Source organism: Somniosus microcephalus, chromosome 2, assembly GCF_052327205.1.
Source record: "Somniosus microcephalus isolate GS21.2 chromosome 2, FLI_Smic_1.0, whole genome shotgun sequence".
Taxonomy (NCBI): domain Eukaryota; kingdom Metazoa; phylum Chordata; class Chondrichthyes; order Squaliformes; family Somniosidae; genus Somniosus; species Somniosus microcephalus.
Genome location: NC_140988.1, coordinates 384,340,281 through 384,359,334, shown reverse-complemented (window position 1 = coordinate 384,359,334; position 19,054 = coordinate 384,340,281). Strand labels below are relative to the sequence as shown.

Genomic DNA, 19,054 nt, shown 5'->3' with positions numbered 1-19,054 from the left:
GTTAAGCTCCCTCTACACTGTCCCATCAAACACTCCCAGGGCAGGTACAGCACGGGTTAGATACAGAGTAAAGCTCCCACTAACTAACTAGTGGGGGGAAGGTTCCTAGAGAGCAAATAATATAAATGACAACAGAGAAGGTCATAGACTTAGGTAGCAGTGGGGAAATTAAAAACCAGAGCGTGTCAGGAAGGGGCAAAAGGTATGGAGTAAAACGTAAAGTAATAAAAAGGGCAAAAGCAGGAACTAAGTGTCACAAATCATCTTTGAAAGTTCTCTATCTGAATGCACATAGCATTCGTAACAAAATAGACGAGTTAATGGCACAAATAACTACATATGGGTATGATCTTGTGGCCATTGCAGAAACATGGCTGCAGGGTGACAATGCTTGGGAATTAAACACACCAGGTTATTTAACGATCAGGAAGGACAGGCAGGAAGGAAGGAAGGGGAGGTGGGGTGGCTATGTTAATAAAGGAAGGAATCACTGTAATACAGAGAAATGATATTGGGTCAAAAGATCAGGATAATGAAACAGTTTGGGTGGAGGTAAGGAATAATAAGGGGAAAAAAACACTTGTGTGCGTAGTCTATAGGCCTCCGAACAGTGGCAACTCTGTTGGACGGAGTATCAATCAGGAAATAGTTGAGGCTTGTAATAAGGGAGCATCTATAATTATGGGGGATTTTAACTATCATATTAATTGGACAAATCAAATTGGGCAGGGCTGCCTTGAGGATGAGTTCATTGAGTGTATTAGGAATGGGTTTCTTGAGTAGTATGTAACTGAACCGACCAGGGGGCAAGCAACCTTAGATCTGGTCCTGTGTAACGAGACAGGATTAATTAAAAATGTCCTAGTAAAGGATCCCCTTGGAATGAGTGACCATAACATGGTTGAATTCCATATTCAATTAGAGGGTGAGAAGGTTGAATCTCAAACAAGCGTGCTAAGCTTGAATAAAGGAGACTATGAAGGTATGAGAGCGGAATTGAGTCGAGTGGATTGGGAAAATAGATTAAAGGGTAAGACGATACATGATCAGTGGTGTACATTTAAGGAGTTATTTTACAACTTCCAAAAAATATATATTCCACTGAGAAGAAAAGGGTGTAAAAGAAAAGACAGCCATCCGTGGCTAAGTAAAGAAATTAAGGATAGTATTCGACTAAAAACAAGGGCATATAAGGTAGCCAAATCTAGTGGGAGGATAGAGGATTGGGAAAACTTTAAAAGACAGCAAAAAATAACAAAAAGATTGATTAAGAAAGGGAAGATAGATTATGAAAGTAAATTAGCAAAAAATATAAAAACAGATAGTAAGAGTTTTTATAGTTATATAAAAAGAAAAAGGGTGGCTAAAGTAAATGTTGGTCCCTTAGAGGATGAGACCGGGAAATTAATGGTGGGAAATATGGAGATGGCAAAAACACTGAATGAATATTTTGTATCAGTCTTTACAGTAGAAGACACTAAGAATATCCCAACACTGGACAAACAGGGGGCTAAAGGGGGGGAGGAGCTAAACACGATCAAAATCACTAAGGAAGTGGTACTCGGTAAAATAATGGGACTCAAGGCGGATAAATTACCTGGACCTGATGGCTTACATCCTAGGGTCTTGAGGGAAGTGGCAGTAGGGATTGTGGATGCATTGGTAACAATTTTCCAAAACTCCCTGGACTCGGCAATGGTCCCGGCAGACTGGAAAACTGCTAATGTAACACCCTTATTTAAAAAGGGCAGTAGACAGAAGGCTGGAAACTATAGACCGGTTAGCCTAACATCTGTGGTAGGTAAAATTTTGGAGTCCATTATTAAGGAGACAGTAACAGGACATTTGGATAAGCATAATTTAATAGGACAAAGTCAGCATGGTTTTATGAAGGGGAAGTCATGTTTGACAAATTTGCTGGAGTTCTTTGAGGAAGTAACATATAGGGTGGATAAAGGGGAACCAGTGGACGTAGTGTATTTAGACTTCCAAAAGGCATTTGACAAGGTGCCACACAAAAGATTATTGCTTAAGATAAAAAATCACGGGATTGGGGGTAATATTCTGGCATGGATAGAGGATTGGCTATCTAACAGAAGGCAGAGAGTTGGGATAAATGGTTCATTCTCAGACTGGCAACCAGTAACTAGTGGTGTTCCGCAGGGGTCAGTGCTGGGTCCCCAACTCTTTACAATCTATATTAACGATTTGGAGGAGGGGACCGAGTGTAACATATCAAAGTTTGCAGATGATACTAAGATGGGAGGGAAAGTAGTGAGTGAGGAGGACATAAAAAACCTGCAAGGGGACATAGACAGGCTAAGTAAGTGGGCAGAGATTTGGCAGATGGAATACAATACTGGAAAGTGTGAGGTTATGCACTTTGGCAGGAAAAATCGTAGAGCAAGTTATTATCTTAATGGCAAGAAACTGGAAAGTACTGAAGTACAAAGGGATCTGGGGGTCCTGGTGCACGAAACTCAAAAGGTTAGTATGCAGGTGCAGCAAGTGATTGAGAAGGCCAATGGAATGTTGGCTTTCATTGCTAGGGGGATAGAATATAAAAATAGGGAGGTATTGCTTCAGTTGTACAAGGTATTGGTGAGACCGCACCTGGAATACTGCGTACAGTTTTGGTGTCCATACTTAAGAAAGGACACACTTGCTCTCGAGTCAGTACAAAGAAGGTTCACTCGGTTAATCCCGGGGATGAGGGGATGGACATATGAGGAGAGGTTGAGTAGATTGGGACTCTACTCATTGGAGTTCAGAAGAATGAGAGGCGATCTTATTGAAACATATAAGATTGTGAAGGGGTTGGATCGGGTGGATGCGGGGAGGATGGTCCCGATGATGGGTGAAACTAGAACTAGGGGGCATAGTCTTAGAATAAGGGGCTGCTCTTTCAAAACTGAGATGAGGAGGAACTACTTCACTCAGATGGTGGTAGGTCCATGGAATATGCTGCCCCAATAAGCTGTAGAAGCTACATCATTACATAAATTTAAAACAGAAATAGACAGTTTCCTAGAAGTAAAGGGAATTAAGGGTTACGGGGAGCGGGCAGGAATTTGGACATGAGTCTAGGTCCGGATTGGTCATGGCTCTGTGGGTAGCGGAGCGGGCCCAGGGGCCGTGTAGCCTGATCCTGCTCCTATTTCGTGTGTCTAATTCTGTTAGATTCAGGAGATGGTTCTGTGATAGTGGATTGGCGGTTAGGATCAGATCAGCCATGATCTTATTGAATGGCGGAGCAGGCTCGAGGGGCCGATTGGCCTACTCCTGCTCCTATTTCTTACGTTCTTATGTTCTCTACACTGTCCCATCAAACACTCCCAGGGCAGGTACAGCACATGTCAGATACAGAGTAAAGCTCCCTCTACACTTACCCGTAAAACACTCCCAGGGCAGGTACAGCACGGGTTAGATACAGAGTAAGGCTCCCTCTACACTGTCCCATCAAACACTCCCAGGGCAGGTACAGTACGGGTTAGATACAGCGCAAAGCTCCCTCTACACTGTCCCATCAAACACTCCCAGGGCATGTACAGCACGGGTTAGATACAGAGTAAAGCTCCCTCTACACTGTCCCATCAAACACTCCCAGGGCAGGTACAGCACGGGTTAGATACAGAGTAAAGCTCCCTCTACACTGTCCCATCAAACACTCCCAGGGCAGGTACAGCACGGGTTAGATACAAAGTAAATCTCCCTCTACACTGTCCCATCAAACACTCCCAGGGCAGGTACAGCACGGGTTAGATACAGAGTAAAGCTCCCTCTACACTGTCCCATCAAACACACCCAGGGCAGGTACAGCACGGGTTAGATACAGAGTAAAGCTCTCTCTACACTGTCCCATCAAAGACTCCCAGGGCAGGTACAGCACGGGTTAGATACAGAGTAAAGCTCCCTCTACACTGTCCCGTCAAACACTCCCAGGGCAGGTACAGCACGGGTTAGATACAGAGTAAAGCTCCCTCTACACTGTCCCATCAAACACTCCCAGGGCAGGTACAGCACAGGTTAGATACAGAGTAAAGCTCCCTCTACACTGTCCCATCAAACACTCCCAGGGCAGGTACAGTACGGGTTAGATACATCGCAAAGCTCCCTCTACACTGTCCCATCAAACACTCCCAGGGCATGTACAGCACGGGTTAGATACAGAGTAAAGCTCCCTCTACACTGTCCCATCAAACACTCCCAGGGCAGGTACAGCACAGGTTAGATACAGAGTAAAGCTCCCTCTACACTGTCCCATCAAACACTCCCAGGGCAGGTACAGCACGGGTTAGATACAGAGTAAAGCTCCCTCCACACTGTCCCATCAAACACTCCCAGGGCAGGTACAGCACGGGTTAGATACAGAGTAAAGCTCCCTCTACACTGTCCCATCAAAGACTCCCAGGGCAGGTACAGCACGGATTAGATACAGAGTAAAGCTCCCTCTACACTGTCCCATCAAACACTCCCAGGGCAGGTACAGCACGGGTTAGATACAGAGTAAAGCTCCCTCTACACTGTCCCATCAAACACTCCCAGGGCAGGTACAGCACGGGTTAGATACAGAGTAAAGCTCCATCTACACTGTCCCATCAAACACTCCCGGGGCAGGTACAGCACGGATTAGATACAGAGTAAAGCTCCCTCTACACTGTCCCATCAAACACTCCCGGGGCAGGTACAACACGGATTAGATTCAGAGTAAAGCTCCCTCTACACTGTCCCATCAAACACTCCCAGGGCAGGTACAGCACGGGTTAGATACAGAGTAAAGCTCCCTCTACACTGTCCCATCAAACACTCCCGGGGCAGGTACAACACGGGTTAGATGAAGAGTAAAGCACCCTCTACACTGTCCCATCAAACACTCCCAGGGCAGGTACAGCACGGGTTAGATACAGAGTAAAGCTCCCTCTACACTGTCCCATCAAACACTCCCAGGGCAGGTACAGCATGGGTTAGATACAGAGTAAAGCTCCCTCTACACTGTCCCATCAAACACTCCCAGGGCAGGTACAGCACGGGTTAGATACAGAGTAAAGCACCCTCTACACTGTCCCATCAAACACTCCCAGGGCAGGTACAGCACGGGTTAGATACAGAGTAAAGCTCCCTCTACACTGTCCCATCAAACACTCCCAGGGCAGGTACAGCACGGGTTAGATACAGAGTAAAGCTCCCTCTACACTGTCCCATCAAACACTCCCGGGGCAGGTACAACACGGGTTAGATGAAGAGTAAAGCACCCTCTACACTGTCCCATCAAACACTCCCAGGGCAGGTACAGCACGGGTTAGATACAGAGTAAAGCTCCCTCTACACTGTCCCATCAAACACTCCCAGGGCAGGTACAGCACGGGTTAGATACAGAGTAAAGCTCCCTCTACACTGTCCCATCAAACACTCCCGGGGCAGGTACAACACGGGTTAGATGAAGAGTAAAGCACCCTCTACACTGTCCCATCAAACACTCCCAGGGCAGGTACAGCACCGGTTAGATACAGAGTAAAACTCCCTCTACACTGTCCCATCAAACACTCCCGGGGCAGGTACAGCACGGGTTAGATTCAGAGTAAAGCTCCCTCTACACTGTCCCATCAAACACTCCCAGGGCAGGTACAGCACGGGTTAGATACAGAGTAAAGCTCCCTCTACACTGTCCCATCAAACACTCCCGGGGCAGGTACAACACGGGTTAGATACAGAGTAAAGCTCCCTCTACACTGTCCCATCAAACACTCCCAGGGCAGGTACAGCATGGGTTAGATACAGAGTAAAGCTCCCTCTACACTGTCCCATCAAACACTCCCAGGGCAGGTACAGCACGGGTTAGATACAGAGTAAAGCTCCCTCTACACTGTCCCATCAAACACTCCCAGGGCAGGTACAGCACGGGTTAGACACAGAGGAAAGCTCCCTCTACACTGTCCCATCAAACACTCCCAGGGCAGGTACAGCACGGGTTAGATACAGAGTAAAGCTCCCTCTACACTGTCCCATCAAACACTCCCAGGGCGGGTACAGCACGGGTTAGATACAGAGTAAAGCTCCCTCTACACTGTCCCATCAAACACTCCCAGGGCAGGTACAGCACGGGTTAGATACAGAGTAAAGCTCCCTCTACACTGTCCCATCAAACACTCCCAGGGCAGGTACAGCACGGGTTAGACACAGAGGAAAGCTCCCTCTACACTGTCCCATCAAACACTCCCAGGGCAGGTACAGCACGGGTTTGATACAGAGTAAAGCTCCCTCTACACTGTCCCATCAAACACTCCCAGGGCGGGTACAGCACGGGTTAGATACAGAGTAAAGCTCCCTCTACACTGTCCCATCAAACACTCCCAGGACAGGTACAGCACGGGTTAGATACAGAGTAAAGCACCCTCTACACTGTCCCATCAAACACTCCCAGGGCAGGTACAGCACGGGTTAGATACAGAGTAAAGCTCCCTCTACACTGTCCCATCAAACACTCCCAGGGCAGGTACAGCACGGGTTAGATACAGAGTAAAGCTCCCTCTACACTGTCCCATCAAACACTCCCAGGGCAGGTACAGCACGGGTTAGATACAGAGTAAAGCTCCCTCTACATTGTCCCATCAAACACTCCCAGGGCAGGTACAGCACGGGTTAGATACAGAGTAAAGCTCCCTCCACACTGTCCCATCAAACACTCCCAGGGCAGGTACAGCACGGGTTAGTTACAGAGTAAAGCTCCCTCTACACTGTCCCATCAAACACTCCCAGGGCAGGTACAGCACGGGTTAGATACAGAGTAAAGCTCCCTCTACACTGTCCCATCAAACACTCCCAGGGCAGGTACAGCACGGGTTAGATACAGAGTAAATCTCCCTCTACACTGCCCCATCAAACACTCCCAGGGCAGGTACAGCACGGGTTAGATACAGAGTAAAGCACCCTCTACACTGTCCCATCAAACACTCCCAGGGCAGGTACAGCATGGGTTAGATACAGAGTAAAGCTCCCTCTACACTGTCCCATCAAACACTCCCAGGGCAGGTACAGCACGGGTTAGTTACAGAGTAAAGCTCCCTCTACACTGTCCCATCAAACACTCCCAGGGCAGGTACAGCACAGGTTAGATACAGAGTAAAGCTCCCTCTACACTGTCCCATCAAACACTCCCAGCGCAGGTACAACACGGATTAGATACAGAGTAAAGCTCCCTCTACACTGTCCCATCAAACACTCCCAGGGCAGGTACAGCACGGGTTAGTTACAGAGTAAAGCTCCCTCTACACTGTCCCATCAAACACTCCCAGGGCAGGTACAGCACAGGTTAGATACAGAGTAAAGCTCCCTCTACACTGTCCCATCAAACACTCCCAGGGCAGGTACAGCACGGGTTAGTTACAGAGTAAAGCTCCCTCTACACTGTCCCATCAAACACTCCCAGGGCAGGTACAGCACGGGTTAGATACAGAGTAAAGCTCCCTCTACACTGTCCCATCAAACACTCCCAGGGCAGGTACAGCACGGGTTAGATACAGCGTAAAGCTCCCTCTACACTGTCCCATCAAACACTCCCAGGGCAGGTACAGCACGGGTTAGATACAGAGTAAAGCTCTCTCTACACTGTCCCATCAAACACTCCCAGGGCAGGTACAGCATGGGATGGATACAGAGTAAAGCTCCCTCTACACTGTCCCATCAAACACTCCCAGGGCAGGTACAGCACGGGTTAGATACAGAGTAAAGCTCTCTCTACACTGTCCCATCAAACACTCCCAGGGCAGGTACAGCACGGGTTAGATACAGAGTAAAGCTCCCTCTACACTGTCCCATCAAACACTCCCAGGGCAGGTACAGCACGGGTTAGTTACAGAGTAAAGCTCCCTCTACACTGTCCCATCAAACACTCCCAGGGCAGGTACAGCACAGGTTAGATACAGAGTAAAGCTCCCTCTACACTGTCCCATCAAACACTCCCAGGGCAGGTACAGCACGGGTTAGTTACAGAGTAAAGCTCCCTCTACACTGTCCCATCAAACACTCCCAGGGCAGGTACAGCACGGGTTAGATACAGAGTAAAGCTCCCTCTACACTGTCCCATCAAACACTCCCAGGGCAGGTACAGCACGGGTTAGATACAGCGTAAAGCTCCCTCTACACTGTCCCATCAAACACTCCCAGGGCAGGTACAGCACGGGTTAGATACAGAGTAAAGCTCTCTCTACACTGTCCCATCAAACACTCCCAGGGCAGGTACAGCATGGGTTAGATACAGAGTAAAGCTCCCTCTACACTGTCCCATCAAACACTCCCAGGGCAGGTACAGCACGGGTTAGATACAGAGTAAAGCTCCCTCTACACTGTCCCATCAAACACTCCCAGGGCAGGTACAGCACGGGTTAGATACAGCGTAAAGCTCCCTCTACACTGTCCCATCAAACACTCCCAGGGCAGGTACAGCACGGGTTAGATACAGAGTAAAGCTCTCTCTACACTGTCCCATCAAACACTCCCAGGGCAGGTACAGCATGGGTTAGATACAGAGTAAAGCTCCCTCTACACTGTCCCATCAAACACTCCCAGGGCAGGTACAGCACGGGTTAGATACAGAGTAAAGCTCCCTCTACACTGTCCCATCAAACACTCCCAGGGCAGGTACAGCACGGGTTAGATACAGAGTAAAGCTCCCTCTACACTGTCCCATCAAACACTCCCAGGGCAGGTACAGCGCGGGTTAGATACAGAGTAAAGCTCCCTCTACACTGTCCCATCAAACACTCCCAGGGCAGGTACAGCGCGGGTTAGATACAGAGTAAAGCTCCCTCTACACTGCCCCATCAAACACTCCCAGGGCAGGTACAGCATGGGTTAGATACAGAGTAAAGCTCCCTCTACACTGTCCCATCAAACACTCCCAGGGCAGGTACAGCACAGGTTAGATACAGAGTAAAGCTCCCTCTACACTGCCCCATCAAACTCTCCCAGGGCAGGTACAGCACGGGTTAGATACAGAGTAAAGCTCCCTCTACACTGTCCCATCAAACACTCCCAGGGCAGGTACAGCACAGGTTAGATACAGAGTAAAGCTCCCTCTACACTGTCCCATCAAACACTCCCAGGGCAGGTACAGCACGGGGTTAGATACAGAGTAAAGCTCCCTCTACACTGTCCCATCAAACACTCCCAGGGCAGGTACAGCACGGGGTAGATACAGAGTAAAGCTTCCTCTACACTGTCCCATCAAACACTCCCAGGGCAGGTACAGCACGGGTTAGATACAGAGTGAAGCTCCCTCTACACTGTCCCATCAAACACTCCCAGGGCAGATACAGCATGGGTTAGATACTGGGCAAAGCTCCCTCTACACTGTCCCATCAGACACTCCCAGGGCAGGTACAGCACGGGTTAGATACAGAGTAAAGCTCCCTCTACACTGTCCCATCAGACACTCCCAGGGCAGGTACAGCACGGGTTAGATACAGAGTAAAGCTCCCTCTACACTGTCCCATCAAACACTCCCAGGGCAGGTACAGAGTGTAAGGGTAAACCGGGAGAACTTCTTCTCCCCGAGACGGAGCCTCTGATTTAAAGGGTCAACGTCCACCTTATTCCCAACCAATCACTCGGAGTCCGGAGGTTTGTTCAGTAAAGGAACTTTAATTTCAAGTCGACAGGGAAGACACTCATCCTGGGACGAATGCTCCCTGATCGTTGAAAATCTCCTGCCTTATATACAGGTTTTGTTCTGAGTCGTGGCTACTGTTTGCAATTCGGTGCATTACACGTATACATTTCTTTCATCATACAGTTGGCTTCGGGTGCAAATTCTTGTGACCTGTGTGCATTGGTCTTGTGACCCCATACGTTATCTCTCAATACATTCCTCAGTTAGTGAGTCAGGGTTTGTGCACTTTGGCCACGACTACACCAGACTTTCCTACTGGACATTGTCCATACCAATTCCTTATATGGTTGGATATATGCACTGTTCCTTAATCCCGCCATCTTAGCTCTTTTTTAACCCTTTCAGTCCCCCCTTTTGGTCCTGATTAATCCCTTTTAATCATTGACCAACCCGATTATTTCTCCTATTATTGTGTACTGCCGGGGTGGTGATCAAATCCAACCCATTGGGTCATCTAGTTTATATAATCATATTGTCCTGATTTCTATGCCCCCTATATCCTTTCCATCGACATATTATCCACCCAAATACATAGGTTATAAGCATTAATGTTATTAGTACTATACATCCGTTAAGCAGGATTTTCTCCCAAGCCTTCGCTCGTTCATAGTAATAGTCCGTCTGCTCGATGGGAATCTGCCCAGGAGGTTTCTGTAACAATTACCACCGAACGACATACATCACTACTTTATCAAGGTCATGTACATTTCTTCCATTTCCTTCTTTCTTTATTTTGTTTTCTATGTTTTTTACAGGCGGCACATGCTGCTGTTCCCATTCCTATTGCCAAAACCAATTGCATTGTAACTAGTATGTGAGAAGTAATGCGGATCCATGGGCGGATGTTGACATTCATCCCCCAATCCCACAGCTTCTCATACCATGGGACTTCCTGTGGTTCTACTTCTGTGTCCCTTTCTAGTTCCCCAAGGTTCCTTTGCAACATTACGTATTGTTTCACCATTTTACTTCAACCCTCTTTTATCTCTTGCAGATCCTCTTGCAGGCGGGGTATCGGCGCCCCCACCGGATCTTCATAATTGACCAATTCGTCCCTTAAACTATCTGGCACAGTTAGTTTCATTTCCTCCCTTGAGTGTACAAGAGTTGGAATAAACGGCTCTTTTTCCGAGTGGCAGGCAGTGACTAGTGGGGTACCGCAGGGATTGGTCCTTGGACCCCAGCTATTCACAATATATATTAATGATCTAGACAAGGGAACTAGATGTAATATCTCCAAGTTTGCAGACGACACAAAGCTGGGTGGGCGTGTGTGCTGTGAGGAGGATGCCGAGAAACTCCAGGATGATTTGGACAGGTTGGGTGATTGGGCAGAAGCATGGCAGATGCAATATAATGTGGATAAATGTGAGGCTATCCACTTTGGTGGCAAAAACAGGAAGGCAGATTATTATCTGAATGGCAATAGATTGGGAGAAGGGGAAGTGCAACGAGACCTGGGTGTCCTTGTGCACCAGTCGCTGAAGGTAAGCATGCAGGTGCAGCAGGTGGTTAAGAAGGCAAATGGTTTGAGTACAGGAACAAGGATGTCTTGCTGCAGTTGTACAGGGCCTTGGTGAGACCACATCTTGAGTATTGTGTGCAGTTTTGGTCGCCTTACCTGAGGAAGGATGTTCTTGCCATGGAAGGAGTTCAGCGAAGATTCACCAGGCTGATACCTGGGATGGCAGGAATGACGTATGAGGAGAGATTGTGTCGATTGGGCTTATACTCGCTGGGGTTTAGAAGAATGAGAGGGGATCTCATTTAAACTTATAACATTCTGATAGGACTGGACAGACTAGGTGCAGGAAGGATGTTCCTGATGGTTGGGGAGTCCAGAACCAGGGGTCACAGTCTAAGGATAAGGGGTAAGCCATTTAGGACAGAAATGAGGAGGAATTTCTTCACCCAGAGAGTGGTGAACCTGTGGAATTCTCTACCACAGAAGGCAGTAGAGGCCAATTCATTAAATATATTCAAGAAGGAGTTGGATATATTTCTTAAGGCTAAAGGGATCAAGGGGTATGGGGAGAAAGCGGGGACAGGGTACTGAATTTGGATGATCATCCATGATCACATTGAATGGCGGAGTAGGCTCGAGGGGCCGAATGGCCTACTCCTGCTCCTATCTTCTGTGTTTCTATGTTACACTGTCCCATCAAACAGCCCCAGGGCAGGTACAGCACGGGTTACATACAGAGTTAAGCTCCCTCTACACTAACCTATCAAACACTCCCAGGGCATGTACAGTACGGATTAGATACAGAGTAAAGCTCCCTCTATACTGTCCCATCAAACAGCCCCAGGGCAGGTACAGCACGGGTTAGATACAGAGCAAACCTCCCTCGACAATGTCCCATCAAACACTCCCAGAGCAGGGACAGCACGGGTTACATACAGAGTTAAGCTCCCTCTACACTAACCTATCAAACACTCCCAGGGCAGGTACAGCATGGGTTAGATACAGAGTAAAGCTCCCTCTACACTGTCCCATCGAACACTCCCAGGGCAGGTACAGCGCGGGTTAGATACAGAGTAAAGCTCCCTCTAACCTGCTAATGCATTTGTTCCTATGTGTTGGTCAAGTTTTATGTTTGATGCAGATCAGTGAAGTTGTTAGAAATCAATCTTTGGACCCTGAGAATGATGTGGGTTTTGACATTGTGACGGCCGTCACATCTTGCACTGACGTGCTTCAGGCAGCTGACCTGATTGAGCATGTCCTGAGGCCTTTACCACAGTCAATAAATTGACACTCCCACAGGCTGATAATAGCAGTAGAACCAGTGTAATTCAAGTATGCTCCCCGTAATATGCCACGGGCTCTGTGACATGCACCTGTACAGATGGCATTACAATTTTAAAGTCTGATCTAAAAGACGGCACCTCTGACAGTGCAGCACTCCCTCAGCGCTACACTGGAGAGTCAGCCTGGATCATGCGCTCCATTCCAGCACTGGGCTGAACCCAGTGACTGTCTGACTAAGGCAGGGGAGAGCTACCAATCGAGCCAAGCTGACTCGCCTTTATTTTCCTCACTCAAAGTTACGATTCCCCTCCTGATGTTTGAGTAAATTTATTACTGTAATATTAGTGTCTGTTTCAATAGTACACCATTAATCTCCCAGTAATAAAATCATCCCTGATGTTTCAGCAGCTTTATTACTGTAATATTAGTGCTTGTTTCTAGGCCATCCCTCACCACTGAAATGTTTAAAAAGCAGTCAGCCCCGGGAAATTGGAAATTCTTTGAATACCCGGCAGTCCATCGTTAATTCTCAAGCTAATTACTTATAAAGCGGGGAGTGGAAGAGGGCAGTTGCGGCAGGAATGCAGGACAGTGACGCTGTGTTGAATCCACTGATGGGCTTTCATTCCCACGCAGAATGGCAGCGACCAACTCCTGCTCCCAGGAGATCTGCTCGATCGACTCTTCACAGCCTGACTGGAGAGAGCAGCCCTCTGCAGGAACACACTCCTGCTGCTGCAAAAGGTAGGATGACCAAACTGATGGCTGAATTCTATTCCGAGGGTTAGGCCTCCTTCTTCAAGCTGCTGTCAGTCAGTTTCGGGATCACTGGCTCTGCCTCAGGAGGGGCTGTCCCCGTCCATCGTGCGGCACCGTCTCCCCGTCGTGTGACCCTCCCCCAGTAATGGTCTCTCTACCAATTCAAAATGAAACATCACACGTGAAAAAGTGTTGCACTCCTGATCTACACCATTATAAATATTGTTTTTTTAAAAATTATTCCTGCTTTACTGTCTGTTTACTTCAGCTTCTTTACATCAACAGAAATTTCATCAGACTCGTGGTCCCTGCCGGCCTCATCTCATCTCACCATTCTGAGTGAGGGTAGTGCGAAGGAACGGATCACTCCCAGCGCAAGTACAGCATGGGTTAGATACAGAGTAAAGCTCCCTCTACACTGTCCCATCAAACACTCCCAGGGCAGGTACAGCACGGGTTAGATACAGAGTAAAGCTCCCTCTACACTGTCCCATCAAACACTCCCAGGGCAGGTACAGCACAGGTTAGATACAGAGTAAAGCTCTCTCTACACTGTCCCATCAAACACTCCCAGGGCAGGTACAGCATGGGTTAGATACAGAGTAAAGCTCCCTCTACACTGTCCCATCAAACACTCCCAGGGCAGGTACAGCACGGGTTAGATACAGAGTAAAGCTCCCTCTACACTGTCCCATCAAACACTCCCAGGGCAGGTACAACACAGGGTTAGATACAGAGTAAAGCTCCCTCTACACTGTCCCATCAAACACTCCCAGGGCAGGTACAGCATGGGTTAGATACAGAGTAAAGCTCCCTCTACACTGTCCCATCAAACACTCCCAGGGCAGGTACAGCATGGGTTAGATACAGAGTAAAGCTCCCTCTACACTGTCCCATCAAACACTCCCAGGGCAGGTACAGCACGGGTTAGATACAGAGTAAAGCTCCCTCTACACTGTCCCATCAAACACTCCCAGGGCAGGTACAACACAGGGTTAGATACAGAGTAAAGCTCCCTCTACACTGTCCCATCAAACACTCCCAGGGCAGGTACAGCATGGGTTAGATACAGAGTAAAGCTCTCTCTACACTGTCCCATCAAACACTCCCAGGGCAGGTACAGCATGGGTTAGATACAGAGTAAAGCTCCCTCTACACTGTCCCATCAAACACTCCCAGGGCAGGTACAGCACGGGTTAGATACAGAGTAAAGCTCCCTCTGCACTGTCCCATCAAACACTCCCAGGGCAGGTACAGCACGGGTTAGATACAGAGTAAAGCTCCCTCTACACTGTCCCATCAAACACTCCCAGGGCAGGTACAGCACGGGTTAGATACTGAGTAAAGCTCCCTCTACACTGTCCCATCAAACACTCCCAGGGCAGGTACAGCACGGGTTAGATACAGAGTAAAGCTCCCTCTACGCTGTCCCATCAAACACTCCCAGGGCAGGTACAGCACGGGTTAGATACAGAGTAAAGCTCCCTCTACACTGTCCCATCAAACACTCCCAGGGCAGGTACAGCACGGGTTAGATACAGAGTATAGCTCCCTCTACACTGTCCCATCAAACACTCCCAGGGCAGGTACAGCACGGGGTTAGATACAGAGTAAAGCTCCCTCTACACTGTCCCATCAAACACTCCCAGGCAGGTACAGCAGGGGTTATATACAGAGTAAAGCTCCCTCTACACTGTCTCATCAAACACTCCCAGGGCAGGTACAGCACGGGTTAGATACAGAGTAAAGCTCCCTCTACACTGTCCCATCAAACACTCCCAGGGCAGGTACAGCACGGGTTAGATACAGAGTAAAGCTCCCTCTACACTCTCCCATCAAACACTCCCAGGGCAGGTACAGCACGGGTTAGATACAGAGTAAAGCTCCCTCTACACTGTCCCGTCAAACACTCCCAGGGCAGGTACAGCACGGGTTAGATACAGAGTAAAGCTCCCTCTACACTGTCCCATCAAACACTCCCAGGGCAGGTACTGCACGGGTTAGATACAGAGTAAAGCTCCCTCTACACTGTCCCATCAAACACTCCCAGGGCAGGTACTGCACGGGTTAGATACAGAGTAAAGCTCCCTCTACACTGTCCCATCAAACACTCCCAGGGCAGGTACAGCACGGGTTAGATACAGAGTAAAGCTCCCTCTAAACTGTCCCATCAAACACTCCCAGGGCAGGTACAGCACGAGCTAGATACAGAGTAAAGCTCCCTCTCCACTGTCCCATCAAACACTCCCAGGGCAGGTACAGCATGGGTTAGATACAGAATAAAGCTCCCTCTACACTGTCCCATCAAACACTCCCAGCGCAGGTACAGCACGGGTTAGATACAGAGTAAATCTCCCTCTACACTGTCCCATCAAACACTCCCAGGGCAGGTACTGCACGGGTTAGATACAGAGTAAAGCTCCCTCTACACTGTCCCATCAAACACTCCCAGGGCAGGTACAGTACGGGTTAGATACAGAGTAAAGCTCCCTCTACACTGTCCCATCAAACACTCCCAGGGCAGGTACAGCACAGGTTAGATACAGAGCAAAGCTCCCTCTACACTGTCCCATTAAACACTCCCAGGGCAGGTACAGCATGAGCTAGATACAGAGTAAAGCTCCCTCTACACTGTCCCATCAAACACTCCCAGGGCAGGTACAGCACGGGTTAGATACAGAGTAAAGCTCCCTCTACACTGTCCCATCAAACACTCCCAGGGCAGGTACAGCACGGGTTAGATACAGAGTAAAGCTCCCTCTACACTGTCCCATCAAACACTCCCAGGGCAGGTACAGCACGGGTTAGATACAGAGTAAAGCTCCCTCTACACTGTCCCATCAAACACTCCCAGGGCAGTTACAGCACAGGTTAAATACAGATTAAAGCTCCCACCACACTGTCCCATCAAACACTCCCAGGGCAGGTACAGCACGCGGTTAGATACAGAGTAAAGCTCCCTCTACACTCTCCCATCAAAAACTCCTAGGGCAGGTACAGCACGGATTAGATACAGAGTAAAGCTCAATCTACACTGTCCCATCAAACACTCCCAGGACAGGTACAGCATGGGTTAGATACAGAGTAAAGCTCCCTCTACACTGTCCCATCAAACACTCCCAGGGCAGGTACAGCACAGGTTAAATACAGATTAAAGCTCCCACCACACTGTCCCATCAAAGACTCCCAGGGCAGGTACAGCACGGGTTAAATACAGAGTAAAGCTCCCTCTACGCTGTCCCATCAAACACTCCCAGGGCAGGTACAGCACGGGTTAAATACAGATTAAAGCTCCCTCTACACTGTCCCATGAAACACTCCCAGCGCAGGTACAGCACGAGCTAGATACAGAGTAAAGCTCCCTCTACACTGTCCCATCAAACACTCCCAGCGCAGGTACAGCACGGGTTAGATACAGAGTAAAGCTCCCTCTACACTGTCCCATCAAACACTCCCAGGGCAGGTACAGCATGGGTTAGATACAGAGTAAAGCTCCCTCTACACTGTCGCATCAAACACTCCCAGGACAGGTACAGTACGTGGTTAGATACAGAGTAAAGCTCCCTCTACACTCTCGCATCAAAAACTCCTAGGGCAGGTACAGCACGGATTAGATACAGAGTAAAGCTCAATCTACACTGTCCCATCAAACACTCCCAGGGCAGGTGCAGCATGGGTTATATACAGAGTAAGGCTCCCTCTGCACTGTCCCATCAAACACTCCCAGGGCAGGTACAGCACGGGTTAGATACAGAGTAAAGCTCCCTCTACACTGTCCCATCAAACACTCCCAGGGCAGTTACTGCACGGGTTAGATACAGAGTAAAGCTCCCTCTACACTGTCCCATCAAACAATCTCAGGGCAGGTGCAGCATGGGTTAGATACAGAGTAAAGCTCCCTCTACACTGTCCCATCAGACACTCCCAGGGCAGGTACAGCACGGGTTAGATACAGGGCAAAGCTCCCTCTACACTGTCCCATCAAACACTCCCAGGGCAGGTACTGCACGGGTTAGATACAGAGTAAAGCTCCCTCTACACTGTCCCATCAAACAATCTCAGGGCAGGTACAGCACGGGTTAGATATGTCTTCGACAGTGCAATGAAGTGGCATGTACTCACCAATAACCTGCTCACTGATGCCCAGTTTGGGTTCCGCCAGGACCACTCGGCTCCAGACCTCATTACAGTCTTGGTCCAAACATGGACAAAAGAGTTGAATTCCAGAGATGAGGTGAGGGTTTCTGCCCTTAACATCAATGCAGCATTTGACCGAGTGTGGCATCAAGGAGCCCTAGTAAAACTGAAGTCAATGGGAATCGGGGGGAAAGCTCTCCACTGGCTGGAGTCATACCTAGTAGAAAGGAAAATGGCTGTGGTTGTTGGAGGCCAATCATCACAGCCCCAGGACATCGCTGCAGGAGTTCCTCAGGGCAGTGTCCTAGGCCCAACCATCTTCAGCTGCTTCATCAATGACCCTCCAACATAAGGTCAGAAGTGGGGATATTCGCTGATGACTGCACAGTGTTCCATTCCATTCGTAACAGCTCAGATAATGAAGCAGTCCATGCCCGCATGCAGCAAGACCTGGACGACATTCAGGTTTGGGCTGATAAGTGGCAGGTAACATTCGCGCCACACAAGTGCCAGACAATGACTATCTCCAACAAGCAAGAGCAGGTCAGAGGCTCGGTTTCCTGTGGCGAGTGTCTCACCTCCAGACTCCCCAAAGTCTTTCCACCATCTACAAGTCACAAGGCAGGAGTGTGATGGAATACTCTCCACTTGCCTGGATGAGTGCAGCTCCAACAACACTCAAGAAGCTCGACACCATCCAAGACAAAGCAGCCTCCTTGATTGGCACCCCATCCACCCCCTTATACATTCACTCCCTCCACCACCGGCGCACCGTGGCTGCAGTGTTAACCATCTACAAGATGCACTGCAGCAACTCGCCAAGGCTTCTTCGGCAGCACCTCCCAAACCCGCGACCTCTACCACCGAGAAGGACAAGGGCAGCAGGCGCATGGGAACACCACCACCTCCAAGTTCCCCTCCAAGTCACACACCATCCTGACTTGGAAGTATATCGCCGATCCTTCATCGTCGCTGGGTCAAAATCCTGGAACTCCCTCCCTAACAGCACTGTGGGAGTACCTTCACCACACGGACTGTGGTGGTTCAAGAAGGCGGCTCACCACCACCTTCTTGAGGGCAACTAGGAATGGGCAATAAATGCCCACATCCCATGAACGAATAAAAAATAACCCGAAGGCGAGCTTGAGGAACCGGAGGCTCTTCCTGCACACGTGGTTATCCAGGAGATGTGGAGTATCCGGGCGTTCCCACACGGCACAGGGTCTCAGCTGTCCCATCATTGTGCTTAAAATTGTATCTACTTGCATCATATGTATGTTTAATTTAATATGCCCTTACTCCCATTTGTTATTTAATTATTTACACAAAGCAGATTTTTATTTAATGCAATTCGGATCCCTTTAATGTTGGTATAGAATCATAGAATGGTTACAGCACAGAAGGAGGCCATTCGGCCCGTCGAGCCAGTGCCGGCTCTCTGCAAGAGCACTTCAGCTAGTCCCACTCCCCCGCCCTTTCCCCGTAGCCCTGCAAATGTTTTTCCTTCAGGTACTTATCCAGCTCCCTTTTGAAAGCCACGATTGAGTCTGCCTCCACCACCCTTTCAGGCAGTGCATTCCAGATCCTAACCTGTGGTATCTTCTACTTAGTTCATTTTAATTTTATCCCCTTAGATCTAATTAATTACTCTGATTATTCGTTTATTTAGTTATTTACAGAACCATTTGGTTGAAAGCATTGAGCACCTCCTCCCTTTCTGCACTGAATTTCCACTCTCA

General features: G+C 48.7%; 1 long non-coding RNA gene across 1 annotated transcript in view; it reads left to right on the top strand.

Moving 5' to 3' along the window:
• LOC147123826 (uncharacterized) overlaps window positions 1-19,054 on the top strand; it is a 57,484-nt gene that overhangs the window by 34,534 nt on the left and 3,896 nt on the right. The window contains exon 2 of the long non-coding RNA XR_015080592.1: window positions 13,056-13,163. This is a non-coding gene — a long non-coding RNA (uncharacterized LOC147123826). The remainder of the gene's footprint in view (window positions 1-13,055; window positions 13,164-19,054) is intronic.